The following is a 16,342-nucleotide window of genomic DNA, read 5'->3' on the forward strand; positions in this document are numbered from 1 at the left end:
CCCCCGGGAGGGGCCCGACGGAGCCGGTTTCAGGGGACAGTTATCAGATGGGACGGATCAGGCCAAAGCCAGGATTGGCGGGGGCGGGGGGGCCTCGGCGCGCCTGCCCCGAGTAGCCAGCCCGGCCGGGGCCCTCAGGGCGCGCAGTCCTCGGAAGGGACGGTCGTTCCTTGCCAGCGGTGACGGTGAAGGCAAGAACAAGTGCAGGAGGGATCGGACTTTCTCAGGTCCACCAGCACGAAGCACACGTGAACGCAGACGTTGGACCTACCCTGCGGCCGGACTTGGCGTCTAGACACCAAAACTCGTGAGGGGAATCGCCACCAGCGTGGGCCATGGGTCAGACCACGCTCCGTGGCTAAGCCAAGCTCCCACAGATTTTTCTCCCACAAATTAAAACTGTTGTATTGCATGGCCGTGGTTTGGCCATGTTGGATAGACAAATCAAAAGAAATGGGTTAAAGGGTTTTGTTGAAATGACAAGAGATTGGATTTTCTTGCCTGGACAAATCCTTACCGCTGAGAAAGAACCGAGGCTAACATGTTGTTCAAGCCAATGAACTGTCTTCCGCTTTCAAGGGCAATTCCGTTTAATTTCTTAAAATTGAAAATACTGAATTGAAAATATAAATTTAATCGAAAAATTGAAAATCTTGACTTTTTAAACAAATTACAGAATTTTACATCTTGCTATTAGACACACTATAGAACGAGTCTTTGCAGAACTGGTTCCTGCCGTACCAGGGCAGTTGTTGCAACTAACACACAAAGTCTCATTGGATTCTCTGTCACCCAGCTCCTGGCACAAATGGAAGCAGTGAGGAATATTCGTCCCTCAGATCGTGAAATGGGTCTAGCTCTAATGCTTTTCTCCACAGGAGGGCAGAATATTGACAGACATTTGCAGGGCGAAGATGACTGTCCTATACAGACAAAAGGAACCCCCAATCTGCTTCACTCTAACATTCCTGAAAGTGAAGGAAAAAAAAATTAGGAATGCCAATTTTTTTATCTGCACCTCTAAAATCAACCCAAGTTTGATGTCATCTTTGCTAATGAGAACTATCATACGGGGCAGCTGAAGGTCCACGCATCCACAAGCTCTGGTTTTCCTTCAGGAGGAGCTGCCAAACACCCCAGGCTGGAGAAGGCAGCGTCACCTCTTCTGCCACTGCTGTTGTACCTGGAGCTCTTAAGGCGGCTGCTTACACCAGCTCTGGGTGTGCAGAAGAAGGGGATCCTACCTGCGGTGTCTCTGTGACCACCGTCGGCCCTGAAATAAGCACTTCCCTGGAGGAGGAGGTCTGCGAGCACGAACCACCCAGCAGAGCGTGCAGCCTGCTGCTTTCTGCTGCCTGGTCTGTGAGCACGAACCACCCAGCAGAGCGTGCAGCAGACATGGGGCTCTTCCCCCACTCACCCTGGCTATTGCTATGTTCCACTCATGACACCATCTTCTTTTCCACTCAGTGTGCCAAGATGTAGATGTACAGTTCCCAAACTCTCCTTGGGTTTCTCCTCATTTTACCTTCCTGTTCTTCTCTGAACACCACCCCCCCCCAAAACACTGCCTTTCCCTCAAGAAAAGGTTCCACCACCCCCCCCAAAAACACTGCCTTTCCCTCAAGAAAAGGTTCTTTCAGACCCTTTGCCTCCCATCATTGCTTTCACAAGTCCCTACTAGAAAATCCAGGTTTTTAGTTTCCAGAAGCTTTTGCCCCATTCCAACAGCGGTAGGTGCCTTCTCCCACATTCCCAGCATTGGCAAGTGGTTTGTGTCTCAGCTGACTTTCCCCGTTTCTTTGAATTCTGCATTAAGTCCTCACACTCTTTGCCCTATTACTTTCCCAGAGCCATTAGGAGCAAAGACCCCATCAGGTGAGCATGGGAGGGAGAAAAAAGGGAGATAAGGTAAAGGAAACCACATGATTCAGCTGAATCAGAAGCCCCACGTTGGGACTGACTGGCTCTGCTGAGAAGGACATGGGGGTCCTGGTGGACAATAGGCTGAACATCTGCAGTGTGTCCTGGCTCTGGTGAACATACTGGGCTGTATTAACAGAAGTGCACCTGGTAGGTTAAAGGAAGTGATTGTTCCCTTTACTCAGCACTCATTAGATCACATCTGGAGTGCTGCATCTAGGTTTGGGCCTCGCAGTGCAAGAAAAACATTGATAAACTGGAATGAGTTCAGAGGAGGGCCATGAAGATGTTTGAGGCCTGGAGCATATGTCCTGTGAGGAGGGTGGAAGGAATGAGGCTTTTTCAGCATGGAGAAGAAGCAGAAGTGAGCTGAGGTAGACGTGAAGCAGCCACCTGAATTTCTGATTAACGAATGGAGAAGAACGAGTATAAGAACGATCCATCCCAATGTGCCAGAAGTTGAGCAAGTACAGCAGGAGGCCAGACTGGCTGAATGGGGAATTCTGGATTGAGTTTAAACACAAAAATGAAGAGCATGGAAGATGGAAGCAGCATTGAGCTACCCAAGAGACAAACACAAGCATTGCATGGACATGCAGGGACAGAACTGGAAAAGCCAGAGTTCAGCTGGACTTGACTGAAGACCAAGGGAAGAAGGAAACGTTCAGCATGTGAACACCTTGCCCTTCTCCCATCTGCTACAGGTTTATAAAGAGGGAGCCATTCTCTGCCACAAGGTGGATAAGGTTTATCTTAGTGTCCCTCTTCTTTTCCAAGTATAGAATCAGCACAACCCATGATCCACCTCACAGAGGCGCAGGATACACAGCTGAATGATGATGCCTTGGACCCCATCACCTTCTGGACCTGAAGCTCATCCTGCTCACTGCAGGGGTATGGGCCTTCAAGGTAGGCAGCCAAGTCAGGTCCAAAATCATCCCCACCTGCCCATTTCACTGCATCCCTCTTTCAGCCAGTGCCCTGCATGCTGTTGTGGCCAAAAAGCCACACACACTTTCTGAGATCCACCATTTGCAACCATGGAAAGGCAGAGTTCCCTTCCCTCCTGCTAGGGCACACAGAATTCCCAGAGGGTCACTGTGGAGCTTATACCCACCAACAAGCTGTTGTGTAACATTGGATTAAAGATGCTCTCACAGGATGTGCTCCCATAGCTGGCACAGTGGTGGAGGCTCTTTACCCAGTAATTCCAAGCATGAACTTAATCGCTTCCCCAGAAGTGAGGAGGACAGTCAGGAAGCTGTAGCCTGCTGCTGTCCAGCAGTGCTTCACCTTCCTGTCTTACCCCTCCCTGGCCAAGGCCTTGCAAGACACAGGTGTTTGCATTTGCCAAGATCCAGCCATATTTTTCTGCCAGATTTAAGCAAGCAGCATGGGTCACCCTGTGAGCCAGCAGACCCAGGGAGGCTGGTAGGTCTGGGCATTGGGAAGGCAAGCAGGAGACAGGCTCAGCCTCATGCCTAAATCCAGGCCACTTTAAATTCAGAGGCTACTATCTTATGTTAATTAACAAAAATATGCATAGCAACCAGTGTGAAAGCACTTCAGCATCATTCCGATAGGTAGCCAGAGGCCTCCCCTTTGAGCTGAGACCTTGTTGCTCGCAGTGCACTGGTTTCTTCTGGAAGTGCCCCTTCCCCAGTGCCTCCTGGCTATCCTGCTGGAGGCTTCTGGACCTCAAAGACCTGAAAGCCCCACTCACTTCTGCAAGGCTCGGAGCTGTTTGGTTCTGCACTGAGGTCTGCTCTGTGCTTCATTAGCTCAACTTCACATGTTCACACAGGGTGTTTCCCCAAATGATGGAGCCTCACTGTCTTCCAGGAAATAATCACAACAGCAACCAGCAAAAATCCCTGCACAGGGTTCATCATACACAATACTTCTGCAACTGAGGCCCTCACAGTCAGGGATGGAAATAACCCCATGCACCAAGATAGAACAGGGCTCTGAAAAGAGGATGTGGGGACAGCAGAAGTGATAACATCTCTCTCTCTGCCAGCTAAGGAGTGGCTGTGGCTGTCAGACACAGAAACTTGTGATGATGAGCAAGGCCCCTCTCACAGGCACGCAGTGCTATGCTGGCACTACTTGGGCACTTGGTAGTAGTTGCCACCATTGCTCCACTGTGGTCTTTTGAGGGGGCAGGAGAGCGCTACGGAAGGGGCCCATCCAGCCTCTGCTGGTGAGATGCCGGAGGTGGAAGAGTCCCTGGTGTGTAACAGGGCCGTCCAGGGAGCGATCAGAGCCAAAGCAAGGTGGCCCTTCCTTGCTTAAGCTTCTTGGGAGAGAAGTGAAGGTTGCTGCAGAGTCCCCACTGCTACCTCTTTTAATAAAAACAGCTCTCTCCCGCTGGAATGACTCCGCTGCCTTTGGACACTGTCTCTCTCCTACATAGCGTTTGCCAAGCAAGCCACAGCACAGGGGAACATGCTGCATCAGCCTCAGCCCAGCCAGGCTAACCTCTGGCTGCCTTCTGCCAGACAATTACTGTGTTGCTCACTGTCTCTCTCACAAAGTTTTAAAGCCCTGCTTTGAGGCAATCGGAGACTCTAACCACTTTCTCTGGTGGTGGTTTATTAGTTAGGTTTAAGCATAATTTTAAACAAAACACTGCTTTGCACATCATAGGGCAATTTTCACATCAGTCCTTGGTTCTTCCAGTTGAAGTAGTTTGAACCTGACTTTAAAGAAAACTCTGGTCTTGGTAAGTTAACTGGGGTCCAGACAATATCCCCTAGAAGTATTTGTTAACTTGCAAGACTTTCCACAGCAAAATCAGAAATCAACAGCCTCTACCACCAAAACCAGGAGAGGAAACAGTAGGCTAAATCCTTCTCCTACATCACCCCGTAAGCAAGGGCACCAGCGGCTCCACTGAAGCCATGGTCTCACCTCTGAAGCAGCACATGTGCATGAGCATACAGACACGCACAGAGAAGCCACAAAAACCGCACTCCTGAGAGAGGAAGGGCAGACGACCCTGCAGCAGTTCCCCTATCACTACATGTAACACCAATGAATGGGGAAGGCTACATGTATTTCTAATGTTATGTTTTGAGCAAAGGCTTCTTTTATAGCACAGGTGCACTGCTAAAACTGTCACCCGTGCTGTCACAGACCGGCATCTGTTCCTGAGTCCACCTGCTCCAGGAAAACTGGAAAACAACCCCTGCCTGTTCCTTGGAGCTTCTGCTGAACGATGGTTTTCATCCACCTGGCCAGTCCAACTGCCTGCTCTGCCTGAGCAGAGGAACCATCTGCAGCTGCCAGTTCAGGCAGGCTGCCTCCATCTGCTGAAGGAAAGGATTTGTCCCTTCTGGGGCTGCACTGGGGCTTACAACGCTTGGATTTTACAGTCTGGGCTAATCTACTTCACCTCTGTTGCCATGCAGTGAATGACTTCCGCAATTATAGGTGCCTCAGCTTTGGTATTCCTTGTAAGTTGCTCATCACTTCCAAGTGAAAAGGATATGCTTTGGGTAAACAACCTTTATTTCTGTCATGGAGAAGCAAATTTCCTGCCTTCCTGTAGGGAATCACATAGAGGAGGACCTCAGCTTCCCCTGCAGCCGCTGCACTGGTGTATCACATGCTGCTTCTCCCCTGTGCCAGCACACCTTTCTGTAGGACCACAGTGGCTTACCTTCCTTTCCTACTTGCTGCTGTTGCTGCAGAGGGAAAGGCTTCACCCTTATCAGGTGGGAAAGGCCATTTACAGCCCTACAGATTTCTCTCAGAATTAGCCACTTTGGACAAATGCAACCACCATTTGTGTTATTGCTGCCTTTTACAAGACAGCCAATGTTTTGCAATGGCTGAATGCCATATAGATATGAATGGCTTCCATGGGGATGAGCCCATGCCCCAGTTTCTTGGTGGGCCGGTTGAGTGTTGCTGCAGGCACAAGGGAGATGGTGTGGTTGGGGCAGCGAGGGTGCATTGCCCCTTGGGGCAGCACTGGGAGGCCAGATGAGCTCAGCGCAATCGTCAGCCTGTGCCGGTGGGGTCTTGGGTTGTCCCAGCCATGAGGAGCCTCCCAGAGGGAGGCAGAAGCCCAGACTGGCATCTCAGCGGAGCCTGTGAGGACCTCAAGGTTCAGATGGAGGTTTGGAGCTGGCCCTCATTTCTAGTTCAGTGGATGCTTGGCCCTCCATGGCTTTCCTTCACCTGGGCATGCTGTTCTGGACTGGGAGGAGCACTGCTCCAAGCCCAGGGTGCAGCTCTTGTCTGTGCAGTAACAGGGCACAGGAGGAGGGGCTGCCAGCACAGGAGCCTGCGGGGAGGCTCTTGGGGTGCCAAGGACCTGGCTGTTGAAAAGGGGGTCAGAGGGGAAGGTGAGGTGAGGTGAGGTGCTCAGTCTGCAGCATGGACATGGGCAGCAGTCACAGCCAGCAAATGGGACGATTGCTACGAACTGCTGTGCCCTGTGCAGGTGGATGCATGTAGGTGCTGCAGGGGAAGGATGCATGTCCCAAGCTGCAGAGTGCCTGTGTGAAGGATCCTTCACCTCTGGCACAGGCTTTCCCGCAGCCCCGAGGTGACCTGCACATTTGCCTGAGCAGGCCCTGGTGCTTCTGGTAAGAGAAGCTAACTGGCACTTTCTGTGTTTGGACACTGCCTGCCCAGACCTGGTCCCACTAAGCAAGGGTGCATCTCTTACCCACCCCAAGAGGGCTTTGGCTGGCATGCCCCTGTGGAGGCAAGAAGGGCTCCCCAGCATAGAGGCTCCCCTTCATTTCTCTAGTGACACCATTTCAGAGGAGCAGCTGTGTGTGAGCTGGCTCTCAGCTGTGCTGTCTGCTTGCACTGTATGTCACCAGACAGCTACGAAGCGTTTTTACATGACTGATCTCATGACACATCCTTTAGCAAAGGCTTAGAGCTCTAACATTTCCCACTCCTTGCTTGCATGGATGGATCACCTGCCCACACTTTATCCTTGGAGGTTGGGGACATCTGCAGAGTCCGGGGCATGCCTGTGACCTCCTGCAGGGCAGGGAGCAGCCACTGGTCACAGATGTCCTCAGGCCAAAGGAAGCCAGAAAAGCAGCGAGAATGATGCAAGAGTTGAGGAAGATGGGGGGACTCCAAAGGGGGGTGTCCTTCCCAAAATTAGTTCTTTCGGAAGAAGACTCACCAACAGGCCACGGATTGCAGGGACAACCCTGCAAGACTGTTTCCTGAGAAGAAGGGAGTAATGGGGGTATCCACCTTCTAAGGAGGTGTCAGTCCTTCCTTGTACGTATGACAACAGGAGAGTCCTGTAGAAAGCTAATGTTGCTATTTCTTTTACGTAAGAAGGCATTTTTGACAAGAATGAACAGGAAAATTGGTCATGAATTGGTTGGTGTGGCCAGGGTGCTGCCTGTTGTTGACACCAAAGGAGAAATGTGCAGGGTGGAGAGGAGGAAAAATATTTGAATGAAAAAGTAAACAGAATTCAAGAGATTTGTGTAAAGACAGAGCAAAGGCAAAGCGCTAAGCAGTCATAGTGCCCACGGGTGGCCCATGTAAGTGTAGATTCTTCACACAGGATTTTCTCCTTGTGGGAGTCCTGCTTTCTGGTCATGCAGCCAAAGATGTCCTGAGGTTGGCTGAGCACCTCTGGGCACCTGAGGTGCCCAGTCACTACACTGGAAGGACTCCCGGCTCCTTGCCAGATGTAGGGTGGAAGTATTCTCCCCCCTGGCCTCGGGCCAGTCCTGCAGACCCAACCCCTGCCACTGGGAAACTGGGTGGGGTGGCCACTGAACCAGAACCACTGAGTGACATAGCATCAAAATGTATTTGCTTAGCGGGAGGGGTATAGTGGGTGGATAGTGATTTGTATTGTGCAACACGCAGACATGACAGGCTTGCACAGATCAGAGCTTCTGCCCCCCCATACCATTTCAGACCAGCACAATACAGACATGGGAAAGAGAATGCTCACTTCCAGCCATCAGCATACTGACTCCTGCAAGTGGCGGTTCATCTACATGTCAGCCATGCATGTGGTGTTCCCCTACACGGATGCATCACTGACAACTCTCTACTGCTTTTTAAATTAAATTGTCAGTACAAGCTGCCAATAGCCTCACTAACCACGTAACCCCACACCAATCTCTGCCTTCCTCCATACCTGAGGCCATTTAGCAGTTTGTAGCTTCCTAGCACTCGTTGGCCTCCCACTCCAAATGTGTTATAAAAATGCAAACCCAGCAACAGTTGAATAACCATTTATCAACTGCTTCTTTATTATCCAGCAGATACCGGATTAATCTCACTGGTTAAAGCTGAGCAGAGTCCAGGTCTCACACATCAAACAGGTGTTTTCAGGGAGACCACTCTCCAAGACAACCACCAAAGGGGTGCTAGACCCCAAGTAGGCATCAAGAACGCATCCACATGTGCCACAGGGGTTGCACACACCTGCATGTGTGTGCATCCCCCTGTACACTGCAGCAGGGTGATTATGCCTGGGGCTAGCATCTCTGTTAATGGTGTGAGTAGATCCCCAGAGACTGATGAAGCCCTGAATCATTTATGATGGCAGTATCACAGACTCCTTCAGAGCACCTGTCCACACTACTGAGAGTGACAGAAGTGGACACTGTGCTGGTAAATTGATGCAATCTTTCCCGATGTACTGAGGGAGAACTGGCCTGGTCTCTTTGGTGCACGGGAAGAACTGACAGCTAGTGAATTCATGTCATTTATTAGTTCTCTGCAGGTTGGGAAGCTTAATACTTTGAACTCACCAGTTATTTCTCTGGATTCCATGGAGTTATATATAATCTTTTGTACTTGAGGGAGCTCAGAGGTCCAGTCAGAGCAGGCCCAGCTTTGACATTCCTGCACTTGGGCGGATTACCCACCAAGCAACGACATCTCTCCAGCCCCCACTGTGTAATGGCCCAAATCTTTCCAGTGGGCAAAACTGCATGCCACTCTGTCCACACTGCACCACACAGGGCCAAGCTGAAGCTGATTTTCCTTTTACGTGCAAGATTTCTGCAGACACTGTAAAACAAATTAAATCCTACAAAGCTATGACATTCTCATACCCAGAAATGGAGTTTAGCAGTCTTAAGGTAGCCTGCAAATACCTCCATCAACCTAAAGCTTCTCCTCATTTGCTGTAGCTCCTGCTCATTTACTCCATCCAAGCAAATCTCTTTCACGGTTGCCCAAAACACATGACTCTTGCACCTACCCACCCACACCCACCCACAGTGCACTGGTGGTAGAGAAAGAAGTTACGTGATACTGCTGGCCTTCAAAATTCAGTACACAGCACAGGCTGCAGGAGAGCGGGGTAGGGCAGGGTCTTTCCTGGTTTGTACAGTCAGGTACCAAACTCGAGACAGCAAATGGCTTCCTGTTGTAGGTTCACGGTTAGTCAGAGCTGTCCCTCATGTTATGGAAATGCAGCTCCAGCACAAGTGCTAACTGAGCCTGTGCTCCGGCACTTCACTGTTGTCACCAGCTGTGGACTGGAAAAATGTTTTCCAACAAGACAGATGCATTGATAGGACCTGAAAGCCAGGTCCACCAAGCTACTCCATGAAGCTCAAGATATACAGACATTAACTGAGTAATCTTCACAGTCATCTTAATTTCGTCCCAAGATCATTATAAAGCTTGATAAATTATCCTTTGTAAAATACTTTGAGATCTTGGGTGGAGCACACTTTGGAATTGCAGAAAGCATTCCTTTCATCTCTTTTATTAATCATGTAATATGCACAAGAGAGACTGACCCCATGCACATACCTCTTTATCTCCATAGACTCGTCTTCTCCCCTCTCACATACATTTACTCTGTAAACTTTACCTTTGACAGAGGCTCTGTCTTAAGGAATCTCAGCACTCCCAGATGTACGCAGCATTTCTCACATTACGGTGCACGATGGGCTAATTATCTTTCAAAGGGGAGCCAAAGGTTTCTGCTTTCTCTTTTCTTTGCTAAAAAATGAGCTCCTAACACACTGGGGGTTTGTTTTTTTGTTTGTTTGTTTAACAGAATAAAATTGAAATCTTAACCCATCTCCAGTGAGACCATGACAGAGGCTGAGCCAGCCTGACCAGACATGAGGTATGTAACAGGTTACTGCAGCTGCTGGAGGAAAATATGTAAATAGCTCTATGGTGATGGGCACTGAGCCAGCTGCAGTTGGTCTGCGGATTTGAAAATTAGGCGCCAAATGGTTGTTTTGAAAAAAACACTGGGTTTGTTTTCATTAGCATTTGAGATCAGTGCCAGGTTTTGTATAATAATAGTGCGGGGGTATGAACGCTGCATGCTCCCCTCCCACAGCTCTACTGGAGTAGCAATGATCTAAGTGATTCTCAGAGCAGAGCTGGGATTGCTCCTGGCTGATAAAGCAAGCTTTGTGAACTCAGAGGAACTGCATTTCAGAGCCAGTCCCACCCTCCTCCACTACACTCCAAACTGCCAAATGGCTAAAAGATTAGGGACTTGCTTGTGTTATGAGGGAACCTGAACTCCACGGAGTGCTGAGAACCTGGGGCTACCCTGGCAGGCTGCATAGGAGTCTTTTATCTTTGGATCCCTGAAAGTATAACTAGAATGAAATTCAGGTCTGTATGTGAAAGACAAAACTTGTAATGTTAGAGATTATTGGCCCAATATTTCATTAAAGGTGATCTGAATAATCCCTTCCTTGATCTTAGATTAATTTTGCTATTTACCTATATAAATAGCAGCTACTTATGCACACAAATGCCCATGGCTCCATCTCCACAGAGTCCAGGGCTGCCGGCAGCCTGACTAGAAAGAAATGGTGATATTGTCCCTACCTGGCCACCTCATCTGTTTTCAGTGGTGTTTTCACAGTATTTTATTGCCAAGAAATCTGTCTTCCTATTACTTTGGAAGAATTCCTGAGCTATGGGGAGCCAGTGAGGGGAAGACTCAGTAGTGAATGCTACGCTGAAGGCTGTGGTGTATCACACACTACGACACTTCCTTTGCCTGATAAAGGCTGTGAATGAGTTGTACTGTAGAAAGCCTCTCCATTGCTCTTGTGTTACAGATGTGGCTCTTTTTAGCATGTGGTATTATAAGCAAATCACTGTGTGGAAAAGTAACGAAGTGAATTGTGGAAAGTTGAGGAGCCCTGAGCACTGACCCACCCAGCTTCTTCCTTTGCCACTTTTCTGTTGAGATGGGGGGAAAATATGAGAGGGTTTTTAAATGAAATTCTAATTTCTTTCTGGTCACATGAGACCAGGGTCTGATTGCAGTACAAGAGTCTAAAGGGCCACCCAGGTCCTCCTGACAATGAAAGTCACTCGCCTTCCTGCCACAAAGGAGTGAACAATCCCAAACACAGACCTGAATTCTCCTCCCCAGGCTTGGTTAACGCTTCCCCGAGTGTGATACAGGTTGAATTCTGCCTCAGTAAGGAGGTAAATGCTGTAGCAGAAGAATATTATTGTTCAGGGCTTCTGCCAAACATTATATGCCTGGAATTAGAAATAAATACGCCCTCTACACGTTACAGCATGGTGTCTTGTCTTGAAAAAAATCCTTGTTCTACATACAGTCTGCTGTCTGTTTGCTTTAATCCCACAACTGTGCACTGTGTTCCTCTTCGCTCTTTTTTACATGTCTCTTAGCAAACTTTCTCATAGCAGGTGAGGAATATCTCATCCATGACACATGGCATACTATTAATTTTCTCTACTTGCTTTGGTGCTTTCTGTCCTGACGCTGCTGGAAGCAATTTTATTCAATGAAAGCTGAAGTTCTGGAGCAGAAATCTGTGGTGAGGTATGAGTGCTTCTTCCAGACTTGCAGTCATTGCTAGCCATTTTTTAAGCACTAATGCTGAGCTGGATTGAATTTGGACTGATAGGAAAATGTTCTGTGCTATATGTTCAATCCTTGCCCCTTCCTGAAATTAATGAAAATATCTGAGACAATCGATTAAACATTGACAGGCTCTTCAGAGTGAGATAAGGAACATGAGGCAGAGGGGAAGTTAGGCAACTATGGAAAAGACAGAAATAATCATAGAATCATTAAGGTTGGAAAAGACCTCTAAGATCATCGAGTCCAACCGTCAACCCAACACCACCATGCCCACTAAACCCCGTCCCTCAGCGCCTCATCTCCACGTCTTTTCAATCCCTCCAGGGAGGGGGACTCCCCCACTTCCCTGGGCAGCCTCTTCCAATGTTTCACCACTCTTTCAGTAAAGACATTTTTCCTCATGTCCAATCTAAACCTCCCCTGCCGCAACTTGAGGCCGTTTCCTCTCGTCCTGTTGCTTGTTACTTGGGAGAAGAGACCGACCCCCACCTCGCTACAACCTCCTTTCAGGGAGTTGTAGAGAGTGATGAGGTCTCCCCTCAGCCTCCTTTTCTCCAGGCTAAACAACCCCAGTTCCCTCAGCCGCTCCTCATCAGACTTGTTCTCCAGACCCCTCACCAGCCTCGTTGCCCTTCTCTGGACACGCTCCAGCACCTCAACATCCTTCTTGTAGTGAGGGGCCAATCCTGCTATTAAAGATACACAAATAATGAAGTATAGAATGAGAAAGGGGAGGGCATGGCAGCAGCTGCTGAGAAACTAAAGCAGTTGAGGTAAGAAACAGCAGTGGAAATCCTGTGTCCCCAGATTTGTGAAAGTGTCAGAGTCATTGTGAAATCCCAGACAGGATCAGAAAACTTGTTACACCCAACTATACAGGAAACTGGTCAACGACTGAGAAGATGCTCTGCATCAAAGGATACACGAGGTTTTCCTTTGTCTTTATTATGTACTGTAAGTAACCTCTTCATTTATCTGATGGGAGAAGCGCTCCAGTGCTAGGCAGAGCCTATCACTGCTGTCTGTGTTACCCGACATCCCAAAAATTTATTCTTATCCTACCCACACTGTCAGATATATTGCAAGTATCTTTGAGCTAGAGCTCCAATACTGAGCCCAGGGCACTTCCAAGTTCCTGACTTTGTATCAGGGTGAAACCTGCACATGCGCCAGCCTTCTTTTATGCTCTGCTTTCCACAAAGAGTAAACCTGGGGGAGTGGGTGAGGCAGGAGCCCTGGTGTGCTCTGAACAGGTTCCCAGTCTGAAAAGCCCAGGGAACACAGCCCCAGGGATTGCCATGGCCCTCTGCCACCCCAGTCAGGTAAGGCTGACACATCCTTAGATTGTCCCTTTTTTGACAAATTATTGTACCCTGAGCTAACAAATCAATTCTACCTTCTGAAAGCAGAGTGGGAATTTATTATAAAATTGTTTTGGGTAGCACTGAACTGTCAAGATCCTTAATGAAAAACTAATTGCTAGATACTGAGAGACAAACGACAACACTGACTCTGGTTCAACACTAACCTATATCATCAGAGTGATCCAAGAGGACCAGTATTTGAACAGATGCTAATTCCACAACTAAAGCATGCGTTGTACTCCCTGTAAAACACAGTTGTCTAGTGGGCTCTCAGCTTTTGCACTTCCCCTCCTCCCTCAATGCTTTCCTTTCCCCATTCCTCCCCCAAACTGTTCTCTTCTTTTTAGAAGAGGTAGGAAAAGTGAACATACATGTTCCATTAACAAGGAGGGGAGACCGGTGCCAAGGATGAACGTGTGCAAGTATTCTGGTTACTGCTAAAGAAAGGGACGTTCTAAAAAATGTAGAAAATATTAGCTATTATTATTCAGGCATATTTCAGGAAGTATATTTAGAAAAAAAGATTTTACTGCAACACAGTTGATACCAACACTATGAAAATAACTGGTAACATCAGAAGGAAAAAAAACCCAAATCTTTGAAACATTCAAAGTTTCTAAGCCATTATCTAAAAAATCTGACAGACAAAATAATGGGGGAGTTTGGGCTAAACTTCATGAACAAAGGGGATTTACATCTGGATTACATTATCAATCAAAATTAGGCAAAAAGTTGAAAAGAATTTCCAAAATAGGACAGACGCGCAGAGTGTCACGTCAAATCCCAAGGGAAGACATGAGCTAACCCAAAAATGCTTATACAGCGGCTTTCAGGATTCCCAAAATATTTTTTTCTGGCTTAACGTAACCGAAGTTTGTAACTGGTCTTCCACGAATTTGCTGGTGTGGAAACTGCATGTTGAGAGAGAAAAAGTTCATTCTCAGTGCACGGCTTGAAGCGCACACGCATTTTTCTGCTTCGCTCGGGGGAAGGCAGCGAGTTTGAAATGGTAACAGATTGCGCACAGGCAGCTCCGGCGAGAGGCACGGGGCTGGGGGCTGGAGCCGGTCCAGCAGCAGTTGGTTTACAGTTTGCAGACAGGCGCCAAAATTCAAAAAACGCACTGTACTTCAAATCCAGAGCCGCGGATGAAAACAATGAGGAAGGAGGTGGCTCCAGGGGCTCCGGGGCTGTCCCTGCTGCGGCTCTGTGCCCTGACCCGGCAGACGGGGCAGGGTCTGACCTCCCCGCTGAGCAAAGAGGCCACGGCATTCTGGGATTTGTAGTCTTTTCTTTCTGCTTCCTTTTCCAGATAAATTCAAGTCAAAACCAACTTGAATTCCGTCAGAAAGCTGAGTTTCACACCGAGTTGCATATTGTATTATCAGATCTCACTGATAAAGATCTGATAACAGTGACCTTCAAATAGGGAGGTTGTGTAAATGCCTGCAGAAAGGGCATGTGTAGTGATCTATAGGCTTGTTTTCATTTTAGCTATCATTCATAAACTCCCTCCAAGTAACCCACTGATACCCCCGGCTTCACAGACTTGGTGTGGAAATCCCTGCCCTCAGCCCTCTGTAGGCAACAGAGGTGAAGGAGCAGTCAATGCTGTCCTAGGAGAGACGATGCCCAAGCCAGGTGGGATGGGCACCCTGTTGTCTACAGAGGAAGCCAGGACAACCCTTTTCGTATCGGATGCGTATTTGTAAACAAATGCATTCAGGTGAAAACCTACTATTTACATGGGTCAACTGCTAAAGATATGCAGTGATTGCAGGAGGGACTTACAGCTATTTGCCGACAAGGGTATTGAGCATCCAGAATTCCTGGATTTATTCTGAGGTTTTCCAGTTTGAGGTGTATTCGATATTAGGATCCCAGATCCTCTAACATGAGGATCGTCTAGCTTCTATTTTGAAGATAAACCCATTCGCACCTATTTGTTCAGCCTGGCTCCCTAAGTTTCTTTTCATATATCACGTGCAGTGTTTTCTTGCTCTCTTTCTGGTTTCTCTGTCTAGATCTGTCCTCCCTCTCATGCACAGCACTTCTTTGCATTATGCTTATGCTGCTTTTTTCTTTGCTGTCCATTTATATGGACGACAGACTTTGAATCTGTTTTTTCTACATCTCAGGCAGAAAATCTCCCTTTTCTCAGCCTTCCCTGGTAGCTGAAAGGTACAACAGCAGTAAGGGCTTTTCAGCCTCCAAAGTTTTGAGACATGAGGAGTTAGCTCATGGGAATGGTAATCCATCCAAGAACTGACAGAAGTTGGGGTATGTTCAGTAAAAATATGTTTTGGGAAAAATAATACTCCAAGTCTTTAGGAAGGGAAAACTTCCTGGTGGATTTTAGTTTGTACAAAATTTGGCTGCATTCCCTGGGACTGCAAAAGGATTTCAGGGTAGCTTCCTTCTTGAACGGCCTCGTCGGCGACAGGGAGGCATTGCAACCTCTCAGTAAAACTTCGGAAGAAATGTCTAGAATCTACAAAACAGCAGTCCTAATAATTCACCCTTGGAAATAGCTGATGGGTGTTTTTTCTGAGACTCTCCACCCGCAATTTAAGCAAACAGCAGGTCCCTGGCTTGTAGAACTTCATTGCTAACAGCAAAGCATGGCAAATTCATAAACGGCTCAAACCAGGGCTATAACAATGTTTTAGACAAGTAATGTGAAAATACATCCTGTAAGAGAAATACTACTTAGGTCTCAATAAAATTGTGACCATGAGCAGCACGGCTTCACTTGTAATCACCGTGCCTCTCCCGGGGCATGATGGCAGCCGATGGTTCAGGTGGGGTTGGTGAGCGTGGGGCTTTATGGACAGCCCTGTGCTCCGGCGGAGGCGGGCGTGCCCTGGGATGGGGACCCGTGGGGTGACCCGCACCCATCAGTGCCCAGGCGGCTGCTCCAGCTGCGAGCGGGACTGGGAGCAGCTGCTGACAGCTGAGGAGCATGTGAGGAGCAATCCTGGTGGGTAGCACTGGTCCCTCCCGGTTTTATTACAAAAAAAATCTTGGCTTCAAGATTGGCCCCTCGCTTCCTGCGCTTTACTCACACTCACGACAGCCTAATTTTGTGTTTTAATAGGCGGCACAAGCTACGCTTTTGCATGAGGAGCAGACTCGGTCCCGCCGGGCGCCCGGCAGCTCACAAAATGGAGAACAGCCGGGACTGCACCTCCCCGCCCGCCCTGCGGCACGGCGC

At 48.4% G+C, this 16,342-nt stretch overlaps 1 protein-coding gene across 1 annotated transcript in view; it reads right to left on the reverse strand.

Annotated features, from left to right (window-relative positions):
- The window catches only part of RPL36 (ribosomal protein L36), a 19,945-nt gene that overhangs the window by 3,048 nt on the left and 555 nt on the right, over positions 1-16,342 (reverse strand). The gene's annotated exons all lie outside the window — the stretch shown is intronic.

The sequence above is a fragment of the Aptenodytes forsteri genome, unplaced genomic scaffold (genome assembly GCF_000699145.1).
Source record: "Aptenodytes forsteri isolate BGI_AS27 unplaced genomic scaffold, ASM69914v1 Scaffold300, whole genome shotgun sequence".
Classification (NCBI taxonomy): domain Eukaryota; kingdom Metazoa; phylum Chordata; class Aves; order Sphenisciformes; family Spheniscidae; genus Aptenodytes; species Aptenodytes forsteri.